At 45.8% G+C, this 6273-nt stretch overlaps 1 pseudogene across 1 annotated transcript; it reads right to left on the minus strand.

Annotated features, from left to right (window-relative positions):
• Positions 1-6: 6 nt before the first annotated feature.
• On the minus strand, positions 7-2042 carry LOC108539443 (heterogeneous nuclear ribonucleoprotein H-like; annotated as a pseudogene). Its single transcript, XR_001888352.1, has one exon. The product of XR_001888352.1 is annotated as a heterogeneous nuclear ribonucleoprotein H-like (transcript).
• Positions 2043-6273: the final 4231 nt, after the last annotated feature.

Raw genomic sequence — 6273 nt, forward strand, 5'->3', positions numbered from 1 at the left:
CACCACTCATACTGGACATGCTAGACATCCCTCCCATTCCGTTCACGCCCATAGATGCACGGCTTCCACTACTGTAGTAGCTGCTGTTCATTGCTCCTTGGTTACCTATGCAATGTTTGATTGAAAATCACTGGAGTTTTCCTGTAAAACTTGGTCGTATCCACTCATGCTGCTCTGGCCACCATAGCCGCCTCCATAACCACCACTCAGCTGCTGACTGGCTGGGCCACCGTAACTGGACTGGTTTGACAAGCCCATGCCTCCCATCATTTGGCTACCATAAGCACCACCGCTTGCTCCTGCTGTAGAATTCAAGAAGAGTTCTACATATCTGTGTTCATAAGCACCACCGCTTGCTCCTGCTGTAGAATTCAAGAGTTCTGCGTATCTGTGTTGCATATTTGCTTTGTCTTTTGACATAGTTGCCACGGCATCTTCATGAGTTGCAAACTCGACATCTGCTTCACCAGTTACTCTGGCATCAGGACCAATTTCAATGTGTACTCTCACAGGATTGAGTGGTGAAAAAAAATTATAAATGTCATTCTCAGTAGCTCTGTAAGGTAATCCACGCATGTGTACACAGTGTCCTGTTGTGCTCTGGAAAGTAGAGCCGCCATCCCCATATCTGTGATCAGACATTCCTGAAAAACAGTAATTGAGGTCTCTTCCACATCTATCTGACCCAAATCCATAGCCATCATTATAGCCATTGTAATCGTCATAGCCTCCATAGCCTCCACCATAAGCACCGCGCCTCATCCTCTTAAAGCCAGCTCCTCTGCCAATGCTGTTATACCCTCTGCCAGCCCCAGGTCTGTCATAGGGACCTGGCCGCTGCATGGCCATAAGCTTTCGTGGTGGATCATAATGGGTTCTAACCAGCTCTACTGCTCTTAAAGATCTCAATATACCTGTGCCCTATTCTTTCCTTGTGTTTCTTTAGAGCCTTTTCAGCTATTTCCTGTGAAGCAAACTGCACGAAGGCCTCCCCTGTACCACTCCCCTGGAAGTCCACCGGCAATGTTATCCCATTTGGCACGATTTCCAACCGTGAGAAGCACTGAACAATTTCTTCCTTGCTACATCCAAAGGGAAGTCCTCTAAGCCATACAAAGCCATCACTGGCCGTGTCAGGACTATTTGGACCAGTATGCTTCAACACCCAATCCATTTCAACGTTGTTTGACTTGAATACTTCAACATATCTGTGTCCCATAGTTTCTCTGTCTTTTTTCAGGGCCGATTTTACTTCATCTTCTGATTCAAGTTCAACAAAAGCCTCGCCACTTGGTCCTCCTTCTCTGGTGTAGATGAAACGAATACCTTGAGCCCCATTTTGAATTTTGCAGTCAGAAAAAAACCTCTGCACTTCATCGGCCGAGCAAGACCAGGGCAAGCCCTGGACCTTCACCACGAATCCCTCTCCGCCTTCCGTGCCCAACATCATCGTCTCTTAGGCGGTCCCGCGTCCAAACAAACCAGAAATCCGACTTCTGCGTGGATAAGATGAAATGCGAGCTCTCCCACTTTTCTGCCTGCCATCCTGGATGGTTGGTGTGTTGTCCACAGGCTTGTTGCCTGAAGGTTACGAGGTCAAGGACACAATGCCAGCGACCACACCCAGACATGACTGAACTTTCAAAGGAAGAGGAGCACGTACCCTTCCAGGCATATCTCTGTCAGTGGGGAAATCTTTCCCAGGAGCCCCTTTGTCCAACCCCCATCACTCATCCCAGCCAATGGCTGCCGTGTGGCATAAGCCAGGAGTACCATTTTAATAGAGTCTCTGGGAATGTTGCCCCAGAAGTCCCAGCAGCCTTCTCCTTACATCTCATTAGCCAGATGTGTGTCATGTACTTCAAGCTTAAGCCAGTCATAGCTAGGGGAGTAGAATGACTGTGATTGGCTCAGGCCAGAAGTCTCAAACTGAAGTGCTGGGACCAGCTGCACCTGCATCACATTGCCTGGGAAGCTTGTTAGAAATACATATTTTGGGCCGGGCGCGGTGGCTCACGCCTGTAATCCCAGCACTTTGGGAGGCCAAGGCGGGCAGATCACAAGGTCTGCAGTTCGAGACCAGCCGGGCCAACATAGTGAAACACCGTCTCTACTAAAAATACAAAAGTTAGCCAGGCATGGTGATGCATGCCTGTAGTCTCAGCTACTCGGGAGGCTAAGACAGGAGAATCGCTTGAACCTGGGAGGCGGAGGTTGTGGCAAGCCGAGATCATGTTACTGCACTCCAGCCTGGGCAACAGAGCGAGACTCTGTCTCAAAAAAAAAAAAAAAGAAAAAAAGAAATACATATTTTGGGGCTGCACCCCAGACCTACTGAATTAGAAAGTCTAGGGGTTGGGCCCAGCAATGGATTCTAACAAGGGCTCCAGATAATTGTGATACACGCTAGAATCGGCCTTGGCTGTGCATTGAAATTATCCAGGGAACTCTTAAAGCTACTGCTACATAGACATCGGAATGGTGGTTACCTCTGCAGGCTGCACTGGAGTATAGACCCTGAAGTAGTGTGACCAACTTGTGGTTTGCTTGGGAGTTTCCTGGTTTTAGTATTGAAAGTCCTCTGTCCCGGAAAATCCCCTCAATCCTGGACAAATTGGGATGGTTTGTCACCTTAACCTTGATGGAGCAAGAGGGAACTTTCTGGGGTGTTGGAAATGTTCTATCCCATCATCTGGGTGGTGGTTGCATGTGTGTACGCGTGTGTAAAAAATATCAAGCTGAGCTGGGCACTGTGGCTCGAGCCTGTAATCCCAGCACTTTGGGAGGACAAGGCAGGAGGATTGTTTGAGGTCAGGAGTTTGAGATCAGCCTGCCTGGGCAACATGGCAAGACTCCCTCTGTACTAAAAATAAATTTTAAAAAACTTTAGCATTAACCAGACATGGTGATGTATGTCTGTAGTCCCTGCTGCTAAGGAGGCTGAGGCAGGAGGATTGTCTGAGCCCAGGAGGTCGAGGCTGCAGTGAGCTATGATCGTGCCACTATGCTTTAGCCTGGACAACAGAGTGAGACTGTCTAAAAAAAAAAAAAAAAAAAAAAAAAAAAAAAAATCAAGCTATCCATTTAAAGTTTGTGCACCTTACACATGCTACTAAATGTACATCACAACTTAAAAAAATACTGATGTCCAGGTTATATTCCAGACTGATTAAGTCAAAATATCTAGCAGAAGATCTCAGGCACTGGCATCATGGAAAACTCTCCAGACATTTCTCACGTTCAGCCAGGTTTGTGAATGAGAATGATCAAATCTCCAGGGAGTTAAAGTGAAGGTTCTGATTCAGCAGGTCTGGATGGGCCTGAAATTGGGCATTTCCACCACACTTCCAGGGGATGCTGATGCTGGACCATGCTCTAGGGAGCGAGGGCCAGGCCTGGTCAATGTCTACCTTCTCGGGCAGGCAGGGGCGCTCCCCTGAAACATCTTGGCGGTCTTAGTGAGGAAGGAAGGGGGACTAGCTGTGGGGTAGGCAACTCCCGTGGCATTCAAAGAATTAAAGGTTAGGGTAAGGTTAGAAGCTTATACCTGGGCAGCCACACAAATGCAAAGGTTCAGATATCTGTTCCCAACTCCCTGATGTGCCAGGAGGGCCATGTTTGCCTAGGTCGTGGCCCTCCTTCCTAGCCAGAGTCAGGCCTGAATACCCCAGCGTGGGCTTAGTTTGCTTCTCCTAAGGTTACCCAGGAACCTGCCTTTCCGGAAAAGCCAGTGCCATGTCCAGAGGTGCCCTCCTCCTCTGCCCTGCAGACACCGCAGAGACTGATAACAGGGCTACCAGCTGGTTTAATTACCCAGATGGGAAGCTGGCAGGCAGGAGCCTAACCTTGAGAGAGATTAATGACTCCATTATCTTCCTAGGCTATTATCCTGTGCGGGCCCCAGTCCGGAATGTAGATATAAGGTATAAATAAAGTCCTTCTTCTGAGGGAGCACAGTTTTCATTGTCTTCAGATGGGAACTTGCCCCCAGAAACCCTTGACTCAAATCCAGGAAGTATCTTTGTTTGGCAGAATGACCTGGTCGGTTTCCGGATACGTGACAGGTCTCCTAAAGGCTGGGCTGAGGCTTGCGGGCAAAACCAGTATTGCTTTTTTCCTTAAACTCATAAGTAATACATGCCTGTTGTAAACAACTTAAAGTGACAGCTCTTGTCCCCTTTCCCACTCCTTGAAGGTAACTATTATACTTAACTCTTTGGTGTATAGTCTTCCAAATATATTTCTTTTTCTGTTTGTTTTCTTCTCCAGATAAAGTTTACCCCCAAACTTTATTGGGGTATAATTACAGTACATGGCATATATATATACATATATATTTTTTTGAGATGGAGTCACTCTGTCACCCAGGCTGGAGTGCAGTGGCATAATCTTGGCTCACTGCAACCTTCGCCTCCTGGGTTCAAGTGATTCTCCTGACTCAGCCTCCTGAGTAGCTGGGATTACAGGCACCTGCCACCACTCCTGGCTAATCTTTGTGTTTTTAGTAGAGACCGGGTTTCACCATGTTGGCCAGGCTGGTCTTGAACTACTGACCTGAAGTGATCACCCCTCCTTGCCCTCCCAAAGTGTTGGGATTATAGGCCTTGAGACACTTAACCTGGATGGTGGCACATATTTAAAGTATATAACTTGATTAGTCTTTAAAACTTTTTTATTTTATTATTTGTAGAGATAATAAATCTTCCTTAATAAATAAAACAATCTTCCTTCCTCACTTTGTTGCCTAGGGCTGGTCTGGAACTCCCGGGCTCAAGCAGTCCTCCTGCCTTGGCCTCCCAAGGTGTTGGGATTATACACATGAACCTCCAAGCCCAGCCCCAATTTGATTACTCTTGACGTAGACCCATTAAACCATCTCCCCAACTAGGGTAGAGCACATATCCATCAACCCCAAAAGTTTCCAGGTGTCCCTTTGTGATTCCTTCCTCCCTGCATCCCCTCCACTACTGAACAACTTCTGTCACAATAAATTAGTTTGCATTTTCTAGATTTTATGTAAATGGAATCATGCAACATGCATATATATGCTTTTGCCTGGCTTCTTTCACTCAACATAATTATTTTGAGATTCATCTGTGTTGTAGGAATCAATAATTTGTTGCTTTTTATTGCTGAGTATATCCCATGGTATGGATATATCACAATTTGTCTATCCATTCATCTGTGGATGGACTTTTTCAGTTGCTTCTAATTTATGGTGATTAAAAATAAGGCTGCTGTGAACATTTGTGTACAAATCTTTGTGTGGACAAATATTTTAGTTTCTCTTGGGCAGACACCTAGGAGTGGAATGACTGAGTCATGTCACATGGTAGGTACATTTCACTTTTCAAGAAACTACCGAACTGTTTTCCAAAGTGATTTATCTCATTTTGTGTTCCCACCAGCCCCGGGTGAGAGTTTTATGCACTCCACATCCTCACCAACCCTGTGATGATCACTCTTTCTAATGTTTGCCATTCTAATGAATGTGAAGTGGTATCTCATTATGATTTTAATATGCATTTCCCTAATGCCTAATGCTATTGAGTATCTTTTTATGTGCTTATTGGCCATTTGCGTGTGTTATTTTGTGAAGTGTCTGTTGAAAATTTTGTTGCTTTTTCTTTTATTGGGCTGTTTTCTTATTGTTGAGTAGTAAGGGTTCTTTACATATGTTAAATGTCTAAAATGCTACATTTTAATATAGTGGTGTCCTCAAAGTGGGATTGATGAATTTTATCTAATTTTATCGTGGTCAGGGGAGGAGTTGGGCTCTGGAAGCCCATCCATGGGGAAGGTGAAGTTCAACTCTTAAGATTAAAAACTCTAGATAAAATTTTAAGTCCTGCTGTGGATGGCTGTTGTTTCTTTCTGCCCAGTATTTACACCTTTTCTGATAACAACTCACCCCAATGTTTTCCAGGGAGAATCATTCTTCCACCACTTTTAGTACCTGCGATTTGGGTGAAGCTGACCCTAAACCCTGGCTCCTGGGGAGGGGCATGACCTAGGCCTGGCCAATCAGCATTTTCATCTTCCTGGCTCCATAATGTGCAGGTAACCCAGATGGATCCAGTGGGATTCAACTTTAGCACTTTTGCTGGAGTGACTCTTTCTATTGGTCTCAGCTTTCTCCTCAGCCACCTCCTTCCTCAGCCACCTCCTCAGAGAAGCCCTCCCTGACTTGTGGAAGAGATGAGGCACCTCTGATGTGCTCACATAGCTCGCTGATCTTTCATGCACAGCACTTATCACAGCTATTAACTAAAT

Source organism: Rhinopithecus bieti, unplaced genomic scaffold (genome assembly GCF_001698545.2).
Source record: "Rhinopithecus bieti isolate Rb0 unplaced genomic scaffold, ASM169854v2 scaffold_15834, whole genome shotgun sequence".
NCBI classification, from domain to species: Eukaryota; Metazoa; Chordata; class Mammalia; order Primates; family Cercopithecidae; genus Rhinopithecus; species Rhinopithecus bieti.